This window comes from Fundulus heteroclitus, chromosome 3 (genome assembly GCF_011125445.2).
Source record: "Fundulus heteroclitus isolate FHET01 chromosome 3, MU-UCD_Fhet_4.1, whole genome shotgun sequence".
In the NCBI taxonomy this organism is placed as follows: Eukaryota; Metazoa; Chordata; class Actinopteri; order Cyprinodontiformes; family Fundulidae; genus Fundulus; species Fundulus heteroclitus.
The window spans coordinates 827,957-848,274 of record NC_046363.1 but is presented as its reverse complement, the minus strand read 5'-3'; the positions used below and the strand labels follow the sequence as shown (position 1 = coordinate 848,274).

At 43.1% G+C, this 20,318-nt stretch overlaps 1 protein-coding gene and 2 long non-coding RNA genes across 3 annotated transcripts in view; all 3 read left to right on the top strand.

Moving 5' to 3' along the window:
- LOC105917636 (glutamate receptor ionotropic, kainate 2) overlaps window positions 1-20,318 on the top strand; it is a 1,028,886-nt gene that overhangs the window by 839,319 nt on the left and 169,249 nt on the right. The gene's annotated exons all lie outside the window — the stretch shown is intronic.
- On the top strand, window positions 13,502-13,720 carry LOC118558163. The gene is made up of 2 exons (XR_004928193.1): window positions 13,502-13,555; window positions 13,628-13,720. It is a non-coding gene; the product is annotated as an uncharacterized LOC118558163 (long non-coding RNA).
- LOC118558172 lies at window positions 18,651-18,869 on the top strand. Its single transcript, XR_004928196.1, has 2 exons — window positions 18,651-18,704; window positions 18,777-18,869. It is a non-coding gene; the product is annotated as an uncharacterized LOC118558172 (long non-coding RNA).

The following is a 20,318-nucleotide window of genomic DNA, read 5'->3' as shown; positions in this document are numbered from 1 at the left end:
CACTCAAAAATCACTTTGTTTATTGGATGATTCCACATCATAAAGTAAATGGGCACACCCTTTGTTTCCTAGTTACTTTTTGCGCTACATTGCTACAAAGGTTAAACCTTTCTTGTTAAAATTCTACATTTTTTGTGCAATCTGGTCAAAACTCCTTATATAATCTTGTAATGGACAGCTAAAATAAGTTATGGTGAAGGATTTTTTAATTTTCACTTTTTTGAAAAGCAATGCTAAAATAAGTGATTGTTGGCTAACTAGCTCTAAATGTAATTACTGATTATTCTAAACCAAGATTTTAACATGTTCTTCATAACCCAAACTCCAAATAAGATTTTGCACGTGTCCCGCGTTTGAGGATCGTCGATCACTAGGAAGTGCTGTGATGTCAAGAAATCTACTACGCAAAAATGGCTGATTGGATTTTTACAAAACCTTCTTTATACCTTCCAGTCATAGCCCTGAACTAAAGTATTAAATATGGTAATGATTGAAACAAATGGGAGGGGCCTATTTGTAAAAGTGTGAAAATTCCTTAGTCTAATTGACAAAACTAGAAAAATTCACCTAAAATCATTGTATTGGTGTAATGAGCTCGGATGTATCCCTTGAATAAGGTGTAACAATTTTCTTACTGCATGTATTGAAGTTTTTTAAAGTTCCACACTCTGTTTTTTTTTAAGTTTGGAAGATGAACAAAATAAATGTATTGTTCTAACACAATGAAATAACCCACAATTGTAAAACAGATGGAGTCTAAACATGGATTTCAGTTTGGTAAAAATCCAGGCGATCTTGACCTATTTACAAGACATTTAAATTCACATGTACAGCACTATGACGTTTACAAATTTGAAAGAAAGAAAGCACTCTTGGAGATCTGTGAATATTTTCAGAATTTTAAAGCAAACCATTGATTTTTAATGCATTTATTGTGTATTAGGGAATTAAATATAACAAAAAAGAATTTTCAGAAAATGAGGCATTGCTGCCATCTGGCAGTGAAACAAATATACCAGGGGCCGGCAACCTTTAACACCGAAAGAGCCATTTGATCCGGTTTCCACGGAAAAGAAAACACTGGGACCCGCAAATACTTTTTGACATCTAAAATGAATTTATTTATGAACGCATTTATTAAATAGAAAGAAAAAATATTTTAAAAAAAAACAACAACAACAACAACTTCCCTTTCACGCTCCGGGGTTCACCCCAGCCGTACAGTACACTTTTTAGTGCTTTGACTACCCTTTTGAAGATGGGCTATCATCTTATCTAAAATGAAGATAACATATAAGATATATATTGCTTTTTCTTACCTTTACACTTTGTATAAACAACTAAAGTGTGTTGCTTATGAAATCAACAAAGTGCTACAGAGAAATTTTAATTTAATCTAATAAACACATTTTGAACATTTTGAATTCTTGAAAAAATAATACAATGTCTGAATGTCTCTTTCAAATAAATTAAAAAGCTAAACTTAAATTATCCATGTAGCAAACAAAAGCAAAAAAATGCTGTGAGCTGTCATCCTTATATCGCCTTTGAGCTTTCAGAGCATGTTGCGGAGCCTTGACCTGAATTTAAAAAATAAATTGGGGAAAAAAAGCACTGTGTCACTAAACAATGTAAAATTCAATTCAATTCAATTTTATTTATATAGCGCCAAATCATGAAACATGTCATCTCAAGGCACTTTACAAAATCAAGTTCAATCATATTATACAGATTGGGTCAGATTATACAGATTGGTCAAAAATGTCCCATATAAGGAAAACAGTTGATTGCATCAAAGTCCCGACAAGCAGCATTCACTCCTGGGGAACCATAGAGTCACAGGGAGAGTCGTCTGCATTGTACATGGCTTTGCTGCAATCCCTCATACTGAGCAAGCATGAAGCGATAATGGGAAGAAAAACTCCCCATTAACGGGAAGGAAAACTTCCGGCAGAACCGGGCTCAGTATGAACGGTCATCTGCCTCGACCGACTGGGGTTACAGAAGACAGAGCAGAGACACAACAAGAGAGACAAAAAAAGCACAGAAGCACACATTGATCTAGTAATCTGTTTTACATTAGATGGTAGTAGCGGGTGAGCCGTCATCTCTGGATGATGTCACAGTTAACAGAACGCCAGACCAGGTGTACCTACTATGAAGAAAAAGAGAGAGAGCAAAAAGTTAAAAGCTGAACTGACGACAGTCATTTCAATGTAATACAATGCAAAACTGGAGAACAGTAGACTGAAGAACAGTAGAAATCAGTAGAGTGAGAAAATTAGACCCTGATGTCCTCCAGCAGCCTAGGCCTATCACAGTACAACTATAGAGATAGCTCAGGGTAACATGAACCACTGTAAGCTTTGTCAAAAAGGAAAGTTTTAAGATTAGTCTTAAAAATAGATAGGGTGTCTGCCTCACGGACCAAAACTGGGAGTTGGTTCCACAGGAGAGGAGCCTGATAGCTAAAGGATCTGCCTCCCATTCTACTTTTAGAGACTCTAGGAACCACCAGCAGACCTGCAGTCTGAGAGCGAAGTGCTCTGTTAGGAACATACGGGGTAATCAGAGCTCTGATATATGATGGAGCTTGATTATTAAGGGCTTTATACGTTAGAAGGAGAATTTTAAATTCTATTCTTGATTTAACAGGAAGCCAATGAAGGGAAGCTAAAATTGGAGAAATATGATCCCTCTTGTTGATTTTCATCAGAACTCTTGCCGCAGCATTTTGGATCAGCTTAAGACTTCAAACTGCATTTTGTGGACTTCGTGATAGTAAAGAATTACAATAGTCCAGCCTTGAAGTAACAAATGCATGGACTAGTTTTTCAGCATCACCCCTGGACAGAATGTTTCTAATTTTGGCGATATTCCGGAGGTGAAAAAAAGGAAACTCTGGAAACCTGTTTAATATGGGATTTAAATGACATGTCTTGGTTGAAAACAACACCAAGATTTTTAACTTTATTACCAGAGGCCAAGTTAATGCCATCCAGATTAGGTGATTGATTAAGAACTTTATTTTTTGAAGACTCTGGCCCAAAGCTTACAACTTCTGTCTTGTCAGAATTTAAATGCAGGAAATTTAAAGTCATCCAGCTTTTGATGTCATCAAGACATGACTGCAGTCGAAGTAACTGATTGGATTCATCAAGATTTATGGATAAATAAGGCTGAGTGTCATCAGCATAACAGTGGAAATTAATCCCATGCTGTCTGATAATTTTGACAATCGGAAGCAAATATATAGTAAATAGAATTGGTCCAAGGACTGAATCCTGTGGTACTCCACAAGTGACCCTAGAGTTTGAGGAAGATTTATTATTAACATGAACAAACTGGAATCTGTCCGACAGATAAGATTTAAACCAGCCTAATGCTTTTCCCTTAATCCCTACAGTATGCTCAAGTCTTTGTAGGAGAATATTGTGATCAACTGTGTCAAATGCAGCACTGAGATCTAACAGGACAAGTATAGACACAAGTCCATTATCTGAGGCCATGAGAATATCATTGGTGACCTTCACCAGAGGTTTTTCAGTGCTATGATGAGCCCTGAAGCCTGACTGAAACTCCTCAAGTAGGTCATTACTTTGTAAATGTTCACATAGTTGATTAGCAACTACTTTCTCAAGAATTTTAGATAAGAACAGAAGATTAGATATAGATCTGTAATTTACTAACTCATCTTGATCAAGAGATGGTTTCTTAAGTAAAGGTTTAATAACAGCTACTTTAAAAGCCTGTGGTACATATCCATTTACCAAGGATAGATTAATCATGTCTAAAATAGGACCACTGATCAGAGGGAATACCTCCTTAAACAACTTGGTTGGGATTGGGTCTAACATACAGGTAGAAGGTTTAGATGATATAAATAAATATTTGCAAAATATCTGCATAAATATTTATTTAACCTGGTTAATGGGACTTCTGCTCCTGAACCTCTGCGCACAGCGTTTGCACATCGGGGCTGTACGAAGTCACTCTCATCTTTATGCAGGACTGTAAGTTGTCATCTGTGAGGCGTGAGAGGTTTTTGTTTTTAATGTAGTTCATGGTGGAGAATAGCTGGTCACATACATATGTGGATCCGAAGATCGACAGGACTCCAAAGGCATATGTCTTCATGTTCATGTAGGTGTCGGGGATGGCATTCCATGTTTCAAACATGAGTTTGTCCGGTCTTGGAAGTTTCTTAATATCACTCCATTTGTGATTCTGAGCGAGAGTGACCTTCTGACGGGCAACATCTTCAAGGTCCTCTGTCAAGTGTTTGAATTTGGATACCCACATGTCTTTGTCAGCTATGTCAGCCAGCTCCAGCTCCAGATCAGGTTGACTTACACCTGCAAATGCAGTCACATTTAGCAGGGATGGATCGATGTTCAGGGAGTGACGGGGAAGGACAATGTGTTTTTTCCCTCTCTGAACTCACGGAATCGTTTGCCAAATGATGCTTGCATTGTGGTAATTGCAGACTGCAAATATTCTGAATTGATCACGTTGTGAGCTTGTTTCTCCCTTAAAGAGGGGAAGTGAGACAGTGTGCCTCTCTGTAAATCTCTGGCTAAAACTGTCAGTTTGCGCTCAAACGCTAACACCTCCTCCAGCATGCGTAGCGCTGTGCCTCCTCTCCCCTGAAGAGTTGTGTTCAGCATGTTCAGGTTCGCTGTCATGTCCACCATGAAGTGCAGCTTTTCCAGCCACTCTGGCTGTTCCAGCTCAGGAAAGGTGAGGCCTTTGCTGCTCATGAAAGTTTTCACCTCTCCCAGACATGCAGCAAAACGTTTCAGCAACTCCCCTCTGGACAGCCATCGGACTCTATTGTGCAGCAGGAGATCAGAGTATGTGCTGTCCACCTCATCCAGTAACGAACGGAACAGGCGGTGATTTAAACCTTTTGCCATTATTTTATTGACAATCTGAATGAAAACATTCATGACCTCTGTGCATTCTAATTGAAAAGTTTGCACGAACAATGCCTCTTGGTGCAGGATGCAGTGAAAAGTGAGCAGCTTTGTATCCAGTGACTTCTGCTGCAAGGCCACAAAGCCCCTGTGCACTCCAGTCATACTCTGTGCCCCATCAGTAGCCACTGACACTAGGGGGGTTGTTTTTCTTTCTTTGGCTCGTAAACAATCAAGCACAGCCTCACAGATGTCCTCCCCCTGTGTCTGGCCTTTTAGTGGTATCAGCCCAACCATTTCTTCCTGTGGTCCAGCAGAGTTCACATATCGGCAGAACAGCACTATTTGTTCAATGTCACTTTTGTCTTTGGACTCATCACAGGCGATTGAGTATGCTGCAGCTGAATTGATGTCTTTAATTTGCTGTTTTGTGATATTTTCTGCCATTTTTATGGTTTTGTCGTGGACAGTCTTCGCAGAGAGAGGCATCTCTCTGATTTTCTGCACAATTTCATGCTTGTTTTTAAAGTCCGCGAATAGGTGTTCTGAAATCTTAAGTAATGATTGTTTCATATAATCTCCATCTGTGAACGGTTTCCCATGCCTGACTATTTCCTGAGCGGCCACAAAACTTGCATATGTAGTTGAATTTGCAGACTTCACCCACTTCTTGAAGTGAGTTTTCGTCAGATCAGCCTTTCGCATCATTTCCGAAACAGCTTTTTTTCTCTCTTCTCCCTCTGTGTATTGTTGAAATGTCTTGCCACATTTGACCGTTTATTGTTAGACAGTTTTTCTCCACAAATTAGGCATACTGGTAGGCCACTCTCACCAGAGGTAAATGCATATGAATCTGCCCAGGCATCATTGAATGTTCTATTTTCTTCAGATATTTTTATTTTCTTACATTTCTCCATACTTGGCCTTGCTGGTGTGGAATGTATTAACTTTGATTAATTTTTTAGTACACATTTATGAAGGTATAACATGCTTTTAATGTGCAATATATTTGCTTTGAGGCCTGTCTGTTTATCAGAAGAAGAGAATGTGAATAGGTTCTGTGTATGAGTATCAGGAGAACTTTCAAGGCCAGTCCGAGGCAGTGAGAAAGAACAGAAACTCCGGTTCACATGCAGCTGGAGAAAATAATGAGGGAAGGTAGTTATTAGGGAGTAAGATAGCGATAGGATATGTGCGTCATTCATTGTGTGACTTTGTATAATCTATGTTCTAACTTTAATAAAAACCAGCCTGAGCGGGAGAGAGACAAGAGTTGTTGCCCGCAGTCGGCAGGTGTATCATCTCCTCCTTTTGCAAAGGTGAAATGGAATTCTGCGTCAATGGCTGAGTTATTATTTTAAAGTCCGGCACACGAATTAACGAACCCGGGGAAACATGACGGCTTCAACACTGGGGTTGAAAGTCGTGACAAATGGACGGCGTTTTGGCGCATAAACCGGCTTTCGCAAGTATGACGTTAATTTTGAGCGACAAAAAACAATGACATATTTATTCTAATATGTCAAAATCACAATATTCTTCCAATTTAGGACTAAAATATTAAAGAACTAACACAAATAAAATACACTTACAGTGTTTCCCGCAGGAATTTGCTTAGGCGAGGCGGTGAGTTGTCAGCCGAAACCAGTTTTGAGCGGATGACTGCCAGGGTGGAGGGGTCGAATTGAATACATAAAACTAAATCCTATCTTAATTTGTCAGAGCACACAAGGCAGATATGAATTTTCTATTATCAGTTTTAATTAACTACTTACCTTTTCACATATAGTTCACCGATGATGATGACGACAAAGACGTTTTTTTTCCCCCCACACGTCTCCTCGGATGATCAATGAAAATTACTCCTCTGCCATGGCGTAGTAATATAACCAACCAGAGGGTGCTGCAATTCAGTGTTATCAGACGTAGAGTTATCAATGCTGTTTTAATGTCTGGGCCTGGCAATGAATTAAAACTTCTGTTTTTTTTGGGGGGGTTTGGAACGTGGGCGAGGCAGTAGCGTGAGTTTGGCCAAGATAGTGCTGCGGGAAACACTGACTTAAATTAAATACTTAGGTTTTTTTTTAGTAATTTATTTTCCCAAGCCACTCAGAGCTGCAGTATAAGGATGAAAGAGCCGCATGCGGCTCCGGAGCCGCGGGTTGCCGACCCCTGAAATATACAGTAATGAGTAATTCTAATTTAAGGCCTTTTAATACTCTAAAAATGCTCTTAGAAATAAATTTAATGCCATCAACAACTAGCCATGACTCTCATATTCATATATACATTCATATTCATATATATATATATATATATATATATATATATATATATATAGATATATATATATATATATATAGATATAGATATATATATATATAGATATTAGGGCTGTTATATATCGCGAAATTAACGCGTTAATTTCGCGTTAATTCATTAGACTATTAACGGCGATATTTACTTTAACGCGCATTAACGCATGTTGCTCACATGTTTTTATTTTGTGAAGGTCTGTTGCTGCGGTGTAGGGGTTTGAATCAGAACAGTAGGTGGCGATAATGCGCCAATAACCTCGCTGTCAGCCCAGCCACGGATTCAAACAGGAAGAAAGGTGCTGGCTGGAAAAAGTAAAACGTGGAAAAAAACAAAGCTGACATGGAGAAGGCAGTGTATCCCGCAGGAATGGCGTACCGCGAGCGAGCTATTTTTAGAACGTGACGTCACATCACGGGGTACAGGTAGGGCAAATATGCGTTTTCCTCCACTCTTTCGCTGTACGTTACCCATGGTTTTACTCAGTAAAACTACCGCTTTTTCTAAGTCTAAGACGTCTCCTAACCATGGTTTTTAAACATTGTTGCTATGGAACGTGCAACAGCGACTCGAGGTACGCTGATAGGCCGCATATGAATGATGTTAAAGCCGCAAGCGGCGTCGATCGGCCCTCGCAGCCAAGCGCCGCTCCGGTCTATTGGCCACCGCTGCGGTGCCGGCCGGCCGGCGGGGTTCGCGCACCGCTGCCGCAGATGCTGTCACGCACTTTTCCCGCCTGTCCACCGGGCGATTCACACAAACGCGTTTGGCAGCGCTCCCCCGTGACTCACAACAAATCTGGTGCAGACCAGTCGATGAAGCGAGGAGATACAGCCGTTGAATAATGATAATGCATTTGGCCACCGGACCGGACTAAATTGTTCGGCGGCCCGGATAATTTTTACCGATTCCTGGACGGTGACTACAAACAGAAAAAAAAACGTCCGATGACGCCATGAACGCCGAGCAGGAGAAAAACATCGACTTATCGTTCTATGAACTCGGCCCGTTTTCCAGTCTTAATAAGCCCTCGACACTAAAGCCATCATTTGAGCTGAACGTTGGTATGTTGTTCCACGGTTCTACTAGTAAACTGGGCGCCTGGACATCCTCTTGTGATAGTTTAACAGCTGAAAAGTCGGTCACACTGTAGACATCACCAAACAATTCAATGAATTCCTGTCAGTGGCAATAAGCTTTAATTTTTTATTATTGCTATTTTTTGTTTTACATGTTTAAGTTGAGCTTTACACTAAATATGTGTTGCTGATAAGTGCTACAAATGTTACAACACTTTTGTTCATATGGCAGCAGAACATTAAAATAAAAGTGCTCTTTACACTACTTTTGAATTCATTCTTGGAGTTTGAGCATTCAATGCGATTAATCATGATTAATCAGGCAAATTATGCAATTAATCGCGATAAAAGATTTTAATCGTTGCCCAGACGTAATATATATATATATATATATATATATATATATATATATATATATATATATATATATATATATATATATATATATATATATATATATATATATATATATATATACTGGGTGCGATTTGCCGGGTGCGATTTGCTCTGTTTGTGACGTCCCCCCCTCTGGTCATTCATGTTTGATCCCTGGGGAGGATACATTCCTCCCCCCCTCTGGTCTGAATTTAAAAATGTATATAAATTAGGGCTGTCAGTTTTAACGCGTAAGACCACAACGCCGAAATTTTTTGTTGTCGCCGTTAATCGCGCGTCAAAACACACACACCGTTCCCTAATATTTTTCCCCACCGCGCTCCCGGACTGTGTTTCTTTCACCCTCGGCGCTTTCCGTAGTTTCAAGAGAGCTCACTGTTGCACAGGCTGTTCATTTCATGCGACTTTGGGCTTCTTTTATTCTAAAGGCGCTTCTAAATTTTATAAGTTACGGGTTGCTGTTTTTTTGGGTACGCTTCTGAAAGTGAAATCGCTTATTTGGGCTCTAAAATAAGTGACGAAACAGCGGTTATTAAGAGACCTGCCTTCACTAGACACTCCAGCTGAAATATCCCTCCGCCATAGGAGCCGTCGGTACTAAAGGTAGACAGAGCAACTCTGCACGTATTTTCTGCAGTTTACGGTGCAAAAGTAGATTACTTGGTGCAGATCACCATTTTGAGCAGACATTGGTTCTGAAGATGAGTTTTTAACATGCTGATAACATTGCAGAAACCAAACCCATAAACCGTACTTTAATGCTTATTAATTTGTTTTCTCTGTATTTGACAAATTAAGACTGAATTACGTTGCCAAATAAAGGACCTGGAGTTACTAAACAGTTGCTAAACAGTCTCATTCAGGGTATTAAGCTCCTGCACAGTTGCAAGCAAAGTGTAAGACTGGAATGACCTGGAGATTTAAAACCTTTTTCCAGGCTTAAACTGTATGAATATGGATATAAACAGCAAGCAAAAATATTCAAAGAAGTTATTGTTGGTGTGAAAGCTCAGAATTAGATGTGAGTGAGAGAGAGTGAAAAAACGAACAATAAAACTTGTGACTTTATTGAAATGTATTAATGCCTAATACCATGTCTATCTTTGTTTAAGAGGCAGAAAAATATATCGGCATGGTATTTACTTACAAATTTCTTTACACATTGTGTACACATCAGGGTGTCATGATTAGTCATTTAGCCATTATAGTCCAGAGTTTAACATTTGGCACTAGGATGTTTTCATTCCAATTTTCAAAAGTGCTTGAAAAATAACAAAATAAAAATATTTTTTGTACAAGCATGTATTTTATTAGTGTCATTTATTGCAAAATTGCATATTAAAAGGCCCAAAAAGAGGCTATTACACTTTCAGAAATAAAAGGATAAAACATACAATTAATTTGCAATTAATCTCGAGTTACCTATCGACATTATGTGATTATTCAAGGAAATGATCCACCCCTCTGTTTTTTTTTTTTTTGCAAATCGCACACTGTATATATATATATATATATATATATATATATATATATATATATATATATATATCCGGGTTGATACAGGAATGAGTAACTCTAATTTAATGCTCTTTTATTGCTTGCTCTTAGAAATAATTTTAACAAGTACCCATGATGCAGCTCAGAAAAATGCCATTTTAGAAACAATGACATGTGACATTGCCCTATTTAGTTAACCCAAAAATCCATCAGTAGCATCTACTCATTTTAGCCTAAAATATTTAGATTAAAATATTTACTTGAGCTACTACATGAGGTGTGAAAATACTGTTGTCTCTTTTATAAAGATTTATTCCAACTTCTGGCATGTAATGTACAATTTTCTTTGGTTTATATTGAAGGAATTCCTACTTTATATGCAGAATCAACCTCATTGAGGTTTGGTAAACCTCAATGAGGTCTGGTAAACCTCAATGAGGTCAGACTGTCCTTGGCAACGAGGTAAAGGGAGTAAAAGGCCAGAACATGACCGCAACATGACATTCCCAAACAGATGTCAACTATTAAGATAAAGTTATCTGTTTTGCAACGTTTGTGAAACTGTTCCCAGAAATAACACCATGTCTGCCAAAAAAGGCTGGAAGCATGTGGACACTATTAGGATGCAACACACACCAATGGATACACAGAGGTTCTTAATGTAACGCACACACATCTGTGGGCTATAAAAAAGGTATGTCCAGTGTATGTAATCAGAACCTTTTGCTCACACCCAGTGTACGTGTGAAGTTGAATTAAAGTTGGCAAGCAGAGAAACCTAATCTCCCTGAGTCTTTTTTTTAAGGTTCAATAGTTAAATAATCTCCCACACTCTATTTAGTTAACCCAAATATCCATCAGTAGCGTTTACTCATTTTAGCCTAAAATATTTAGATTAAAATATTTATTTGAGCTACTACGTGAGGTGTGCAAATACTGTTGTCTCTTTTATAAAGATTTATTCCAGCTTCTGGCAGGTAATGTAACATTTATTTTGGTTTATATTGAAGGAATTTCTACATTACATCCAGATTCAACATTTCATTACTTTACTGTAGGTTTTTCAATATAGACCTAGATGATAATGCATAGGGAAAGTCTTGAATTGAATGAGAAAGATAATCTATAGAAAGAGATAAAGGTAATGATGAAGAGACCATCAAAACTTGAATCACTTTGTCTTTGCAAATCATGAATTGTCAAATATACCAGTTGAAACACCCAAAGAGGTGTTGATCTTGTTGATTTAGACACCCTGACAATGAATGTTTGGCCCCAATTTATGAATCTCGATTTTAAAGGAAAAGTCTGGTCAACAAGGAAAAACTCAGTGGATCATTATCTATACCTAAAACTAATACGTTTGTGGTGATTTAATGAATTTAGAGTTAATCAGTAAAAAAATAAAAACATAAATTGTTGTTGGGATATCAGGCAGCCATTATTGCCCATATTTGGGCAATAATCAGCTCAGAAGCAGAAGGCAGGCCCACTATGACAGGTTCGTGTGGCGTGCGCCGGCCCCGCCCCCGCCCCCAATATTAACTCCTGCTCTGCCTCCGAGCCTATGCAAATTGGCTGGCTCCATCTCACTCCTGAGGAGCGCAATGTATGCCGTGAACAAAACCAATGCATTTATTGCGGATCTTCGGATCATTTTATTGCATCGTGCCCCGAACGATCAAAAGACCAGGTCCGTCGATTCTAGTGGGGAGCTCGGCAGACCCAAAAGCTCCTCCTGTATCCTCTCCCCCATGACTTTGCCTGCCTGCTGCAATTATTTCTGCCCAAGTACATTTTTCTTTGTCAGCCTTGATTGATTCAGGCTGCAGCTTTAATCTCATTGATTCCGCGTTCGTCCAGCAGGCATAAATAGAGTTGGAACCTCTACCCTCCCCACTCCTGGTTTGTGCCCTAGACGGGGGAAGCCTACCTAAAGTGACCCATTGAACTAAGTCCCTAGAATTAGTGATTTCAGGAAATCAGAGGAAGCACATTACTTTTTATGTGTTCTCTATTCGATACGCTTCCGTAGTTCTCGGCTTTCCTTGGTTGCGTCTCCACAACCCTCACCTGAACTGGGCTGAACGCAGGTGTTACTCCTCCAAGGCTCAGCTCGGAGGGCATACGTTATCAACCAACCAACCAACCAACCTGTGATAAAGAATAAAGACAGCACACGGGTTGAGCTGATGATAACTTTTAAGTGAGAGGATTTATTCTTCCTAGGCCAGTGTGCAGCTCTACTCTCTATCAGTTGCGCATCGCCCCCCTGGTGGCAAGCATAGGTATAGCGGTTACTCATTGCAAGTTAAAATGGTATCATGTGCATTTTATGTAAAGCAAATAATAAAATAACATTAAATGGGGTCGCTGTTTTTACCTACACAAAATTCCAAGTCTCTACACTCTCCCCCACTTAAAATAAATGTCTCCTGACATTTTACGTACTGGGAAGACTTAATGTACAGGAGTGTACCAGTTATAACACTGGGACTGGGGTTGGATGGGGTAAAGATAAGCCATAACGTTCTGAGCTACAGGCACAGATGTGGGACACATGAGAGGTTTCACTTCAACCTTGACAGGGTGATAGGATGGCTGTCCCAGAATGTCATATGTCAGTCTCTCTGCTGGTCTCACCGTCCTGTGTGACCGTCTCAGTTCATGTTCTCTATTGTTTTCCCCAGCCATCTCTTCCACTTGAGTTTGAGGTCCATCCTGCAGGCAAGATGGTTCATCCATTTGTTCTAAAACATCATGTCGTTGTCAGGATTCTCTGTGTTGGCTGCTAACTCTACTCCGCAGGTGTGCCTAGTTGGCTGAGGAGGCGTGGTCCACACCTGCAGCTCGTTGCAGGCGGCTTCCTCTGGCTTCTTAAGCAGAGCACTGGCAGATGGAAGACGCCGGAGCCTTAACCAGTCGTGGTACGACGTGGCCTCTGTCCCAACTCTCGGAAACCAGCTTGTGAGTTTTTTGTTGCTCATCTTTTTGAGTAATTTTTGTACCTCTCTGTGCTCCAGATTTTGGTGCTTGGATGCACTCACCTGTCTTGACGCCTCGTCCGAAGAAACAGACCAGCAGACCTGTCGGCTCAGATTTTGCTCTGGCGCTCCCCTCATACTTCCTGGAAATTACCCAGCGAGGGCTGAGATCCCCCTTTCCCGGGTTCTGTCGGTTCTGTGCTCACTCTGGTCAATCCATCTGTCAACCGCTGCCGATGAGGTCATCTCGGATTCCTCACCAGCTACATCTGCCGCCCTCAGCCACTAGCCACCTATCTCCATCAGAGTAGTCACATAGAGATCTCCTGACGCTACTTCTTCCCGGTTAGGTCCGCCCTGCCTAATGGTAAGCAGCGCAACTCTTAGTTGGTTTTTCTGGCTTTCATTATGAAGAACTCACGTGCTCTCTCTCTTACAGTCTCTCCAGCCTTGACGTTCTGACCCAGCCGTGTACCAGTAGTCCGTCCATAAACCTGCTTATTTTTCCTTTAATAAAAGAACTTAAAACTGCGTTTTGCCTCCCGTTCGTATCTGCATGTGGGCTCGTCATCTGAAAACCATGACAGAAGAAGGCTTCGGCCACCAAAGTCCAGCAGATACGTTCGGGCGGCAGTTAGCCGCACATCAAGAACAGATGCAGACGTTAGGTTTTGCTGTGAATTCCACTCAGGAACAACTTCAGAGGTTAGCCGCGCAGGTTAGCCTACTAGTGGACACAGTTACTTCCGCGAAGACGTCACTTGTCACTCAAGGTCTCGCAACCCCGCCTTCTGACGCTCCGAGCATGGAGAATCAGGCTTGGACTCCATCACTTGAGGGCGCGTCACCTTCTCCGGACAAATTCTCCGGTGACGACGGAAGTTGCGGAGGTTTTCTTTTCCAGTGCAACCTGGTGTTCAACCGTTCACCCCAGACTTTCGCCTCTGATGAGGTAAGGATATCTTACGTTTTACGCCTGTTAACGGGTAGGGCTCTTAGGTGGGCTGAGGCTAGATTCCCTGATTGTCAGTCATTTGGGACAACTTTTCAGGATTTCATTACTGAATTTAAGACAATTTTTGCACCGGAGTTGGATTCGGCACAACAGTCTCGACATCTCCTCACCTTGAAACAGCGCGGGTCGTCGAGTTTCGGATTTTTCTGTGGAGTTTCGTACATTTGCTGCGGTTGCAGGTTGGCAGCCGAGACCGTTAAAGGCAGCTTTCTTTCAGGCTCTAGACGAGTCATTAAAGGACGAATTAGCTCGGGTAGAGGAACCAGAGGACTTTGAGGAGTTTGTCGCGCTAGCTATTCGCTTGGACTCTCGGTTACGCAGCCGAGATCGGGTTAAGTCCAACCTTGCCTTGCAACCATCCACCTCCACAGCTTCTTTTCCTATCAGGAGGGAACCCCGTTCCTTTACACCTCCTCCCGAACCCATGCAGTTGGGGCAGGTGGGTCTCTCCAAGAAGGAACGTCAGCAGCGATTCTCAGAGAACTTATGTCTTTATTGTGGAGGTGATGGTCATTTCCTCAGAGATTGTCCTGTTCGGCCAAAAGATCGAGTCCGCCGCTCTTAACGGGGGGATCGGTGGACAAGTTGGGATCTATTCCCCGGGAGACTGTTAAGGTTTCATCTGGTTCTCGTTGTTGTCTACCTCTTACTTTGATATTTGACCAGGAGAGTTTTTGATGTTTCGGCTCTAGTAGATTCAGGTTCTGATTTTAATCTTATTGATCAAGCGGTTGTGGACCAGCTTCGTGTACCTGTGGATCATTTACCCGAACCACTCCAGGTCTCGTCATTGGATGGGCAAAATTTGACCCTTATTACTCATCGCACACGACCTTTGGAGGTGATAGTTTCCGGCAACCATCGAGAACAACTTTCTTTTTTTGTCTTCCCGGTTAAGCGTTCACCTGTGGTTTTGGGTATAGCTTGGTTAAGGGTCCATAATCCGCAGTTCAATTGGGCTGAGTCCCGATTAGAGTCATGGTCACCTTCTTGTCATTCCCGTTGCTTGCAGTCTGCTCGACCCGTAGTGGTCTCCTCTTCCCTAACTAATTCCGGAGACGTTATTGATCTGTCTCGCGTTCCTGAGGATTACCACGACTTGCAGCAGGTCTTTAGTAAGACTCAGGCGTGTTCTCTGCCCCCACATCGCCCATACGATTGTGCGATTGACCTGTTACCTGGGGCCCCTTTACCGGCGAGTCGACTCTATAACATCTCCAGGTCAGAACGTCAATCGTTGGAGAAGTACATTGGTGAGTCTTTGGCTACGGGGTTAATTCGTCCTTCTTCTTCCCCATTAGGGGCTGGGTTCTTTTTTGTGGGAAAGAAGGACGGAACCCTTCGACCCTGTATTGATTATCGAGGGCTTAACCAGATAACGGTCAAGAATAAATACCCACTTCCTCTATTATCATCAGCCCTTGAGCCAGTCCAGAATGCCAAAGTTTTCACTAAGCTCGATTTGCGCAACGCTTATCATTTGGTTCGGGTGAGACAGGGGGATGAGTGGAAGACAGCTTTTAAGACTCCGTTAGGTCACTTTGAGTACCTAGTAATGCCTTTTGGCTTGTGTAATGCCCCAGCAGTGTTTCAGGCATTAGTGAACGATGTCCTGCGGGATTTTTTGAATGTTTTTGTGTTCGTCTATTTAGACGATATCCTGATTTACTCTCGTGACCTAGATCAACACAAACAACATGTTAGGCTTGTTCTCCAGCGGTTGCTAGAGAATCGCCTGTTTGTAAAAGCCGAAAAATGCGATTTTCACCAGACTTCAGTTTTCTTTTCTCGGTCTTATTTTGGAGGGGGGGCAAGTAAGATCAGACCCAGAAAAGATTAGAGCGGTAACAGAGTGGCCAGTTCCTGAGTCACGTAAACAGCTTCAACGGTTCCTAGGGTTCGCTAATTTCTATAGGCGATTTATCAGGAACTATAGTCAAGTAGCTTCCCCGTTACATGCTCTTACCTCCACCAAGGTTCCTTTTTTCTGGAGTCCTGAAGCCGATGAGGCGTTTAAGACCCTTAAATCCCGTTTTTCCCAGGCTCCTATACTAGTTCACCCTGATCCTTCCAGACAATTCACACTTGAAATAGATGCTTCCAACACCGGTGTAGGAGCGGTCCTCTCCCAACAGTCTGAGACAGATAATAAACTTCACCCTTGTGCATTTTTCTCCCGTCGTTTGTCCCCTGCTGAACAGAATTATGATGTAGGCGATCGGGAATTATTAGCTATTAAGTTAGCCTTGGAGGAGTGGCGGCACTGGCTAGAGGGATCCGAGCAGCCCATCATAATTTGGACAGATCACAAAAACCTCTCCTATCTGCAGACAGCCCGCAGACTCAACTCTAGGCAAGCCCGTTGGTCATTATTCTTCTCACGATTCAACCTCACCATAACCTACAGACCAGGCTCTCGAAACATTAAACCCGATGCGCTTTCTCGTCAGTTTGCTCAAGTGGAACAAGAGAAACAACCGGATTTAATTCTTCCTCCCTCATGCACAGTTGGAGCTTTGCATTGGGACCTAGAGGACAGGATTAATCAGGCCCTGTTATTAGATCCGGATCCTGGTACGGGCCCACCGGGATTAAAGTATGTTCCCCGATCTGTTCGTCCTGAGGTTTTACGGTGGGTTCACGATGCCAAGTTTTCCGCCCATCCGGGCATTTATAGAACCCAGTCTCAGGTGTCTCGGCGATTCTGGTGGCCATCGTGGACCAAGGACGTCAGAGACTACGTTTTAGCCTGTCCTGTCCTGCGCCCAAAACAAGTCGTCTAACCAGCCGCCTTCTGGGTTATTGAATCCGCTTCCGATTCCCAAACGTCCATGGTCTCACATAGCTGTTGATTTCGTTACTGGACTCCCTGTTTCCCAAGGCATGTCAACTATCTTAACTGTGGTTGACCGTTTTTTCCAAGTCCTGTCATCTCATACCCATCCGTAAGCTACCTAACGCTCTCCAGACTGCCCAACTCCTCATTAAACATGTTTTCAAGCTCCATGGAATTCCTGTTGACATTCTCTCTGACCGGGGTCCCCAGTTTGTTTCTCAGGTCTGGCGGCACTTTTGCTCTGCCCTGGGTGCCCGTTACACGCTCACCTCCGGATACCATCCTCAAACCAACGGTCAGACTGAACGAATGAATCAACAATTAGAAACCACCCTCCGTTGCCTCACGTCATCTACTCCTTCCGACTGGAACAAGTTTTTGCCTTGGGTAGAGTATGCTCTGAACTCTCATATCACCTCAGCCACGGGACGTTCACCTTTTGAAGTTGCATTAGGATATCAACCACCACTCCTACCTTCAGACGAACTCAGGATTCCCTTCACATCCGTTAACGATTATATTGCTCGCTGCCAGAAAGTATGGAAAGAGACAGTTACAGCCCTCACTCGCACCGCAGAGCGGAGCAAGAGGTTTGCCGACCAGCACCGCAGACCAGCTCCCCATTATCGCCCCGGTCAGAGGGTTTGGTTATCATCCAGAGATGTTTTGACTAATCCATCCGCCAAGAAACTTGCTCCCCGGTTTACAGGTCCCTATGAAATAGAAACAGTCATCAACCCCACCACTGTCCGCTTACGTCTTCCTCCTCACTCTCGTGTTCATCCCACTTTTCACGTATCCCAGATTAAGCCTGTTTTGGACAATGATTCTTACCCTCCTTCCGGACCCCCTCCACCCTCCCAGGACAGTCAGAGTTCTCGCGTCTCCAGGATTGTAGATGTCCGTCGACGTGGAAGGGGTTACCAATACCTCGTGGATTGGGTGGGTCGCAGCTCGGAGGATCGCTCATGGGTATCTGCAGCCACCATCGCCAATGAGGAATTGATCCGAGACTTTTGGTCTACTCAACCCAGCACATCTTCGTCTGGGCCGCCAGGAGGCGGCCGTTGAGGGGGGGGTAGTGTCAGGATTCTCTGTGTTGGCTGCTAACTCTACTCCGCAGGTGTGCCTAGTTGGCTGAGGAGGCGTGGTCCACACCTGCAGCTCGTTGCAGGCGGCTTCCTCTGGCTTCTTAAGCAGAGCACTGGCAGATGGAAGACGCCGGAGCCTTAACCAGTCGTGGTACGACGTGGCCTCTGTCCCAACTCTCGGAAACCAGCTTGTGAGTTTTTTGTTGCTCATCTTTTTGAGTAATTTTTGTACCTCTCTGTGCTCCAGATTTGGTGCTTGGATGCACTCACCTGTCTTGACGCCTCGTCCGAAGAAACAGACCAGCAGACCTGTCGGCTCAGATTTTGCTCTGGCGCTCCCCTCATACTTCCTGGAAATTACCCAGCGAGGGCTGAGATCCCCCTTTCCCGGGTTCTGTCGGTTCTGTGCTCACTCTGGTCAATCCATCTGTCAACCGCTGCCGATGAGGTCATCTCGGATTCCTCACCAGCTACATCTGCCGCCCTCAGCCACTAGCCACCTATCTCCATCAGAGTAGTCACATAGAGATCTCCTGACGCTACTTCTTCCCGGTTAGGTCCGCCCTGCCTAATGGTAAGCAGCGCAACTCTTAGTTGGTTTTTCTGGCTTTCATTATGAAGAACTCACGTGCTCTCTCTCTTACAGTCTCTCCAGCCTTGACGTTCTGACCCAGCCGTGTACCAGTAGTCCGTCCATAAACCTGCTTATTTTTCCTTTAATAAAAGAACTTAAAACTGCGTTTTGCCTCCCGTTCGTATCTGCATGTGGGCTCGTCATCTGAAAACCATGACAGTCGTGGGGCAACATTTCCCTGCGGTTCAAATTCCCTTGCAGATGCACGGAGTGTTTGCTGGTTTTGAAAGTTTCCTCCTGGCAATGCAGGTGTTTGTTGCTGAGAGATTTTGCTTGGCTGAATAGATTCATTTCGCTGAGGGTACACAGGTTCGTGGCGTGGGATTTGGTTTCTGAGGGTATACCGATATGTATATACCTCTTCCTCAGATGAGCTGTCTGTGTCTGCTATGTCATTGTTTGACACTGTTTGGTTTTCTTCAAAAGTCTGATGTCTTGTCTGTTTTGTCTTTTGTACAACAGGCATTTCGTGTTCAAGAGGTAAGTCGTTTACTGGCAACAACAGGTTTCTGTGGAGTACTCGCATAGCTTTACTACCTCTTTCTGCTTGTACTTTATAGACTGGGCCATCTCCCAGTCTTTTTTTTTCTCTCCCAGTGTCCTGTCTAGCAATGTGGCAATAGGAATTGATGTCTCAATGCCAGATAGAGCTCGACAGATTTTGCTTTTACAAGTGGAGCGAACAGCTTTCGCCATAGTGCTCCACTTGATTTATGCTTGTAAATAGCTTTATTGTGATTCCTGCAAGGAGAATTTCAAATTATGTGGACACTACAATGGGAAAGTAGGAGAGTAAAGGAAGAACAAGAAGAGAAAAAAAGAAAGAGTAGAGGTGAAAGAAAGAAGAGATAAAAGGGAGAAAATGATAAAACCTTCTCCGTCTGCTCCATCCCCTGGAAAGAGAGATGCAAAAAGAACAGCACAACCAACAGACATAAAGCAATAGATACAATCGAATAACACCTAGATGCCAATGCTAAATCATATATATTATTATGTAAGCTGACATGTGTAATGTGATACTTGAAAAAAGAAAGTGAAAGAACATAAAATATAAATAAATTATAAGAGTACTGTATATAAGTGAATACTTAATACCTGGGACCCAGCACCTGTGAGAGTGCACTAGTTTAGGTGAAAATTATCCAGAAGGAAATAGCTTGATAGTGGTTGTGGAGAACCAAAGGCCCGCCTTCCCCGAGCACAGAGGCAGGAGTCAGGGGACCCATAATCCCGGACTCCCAAAGGGGCCCCTAAAGCAGGGCGCCCAGGAGGGGCCGACACAGGATATCCCCCAGAAATCCCCCAGCCACCGCAATGCCGACGCCCTCAAGAGCCGCGGGGACGAGCCCGTGGGCTCCGCCGGCAGCTAGCCCCGCTGAAGTGGTCCCGGCCATGGGCCCTGGGGGCCATAGGCCCCAGGGGCGCCCCGCGACGGGGGCCCCGGCCGCCCCCCGTGGGGCCAGGCCCCACGAAGAAGCTGCCGGGAGTGGGCCGGCGCACGCCCGGGAACCCGCCCCAAACCCGAAGCCAACCAATGCGCCAGAGGGCCAA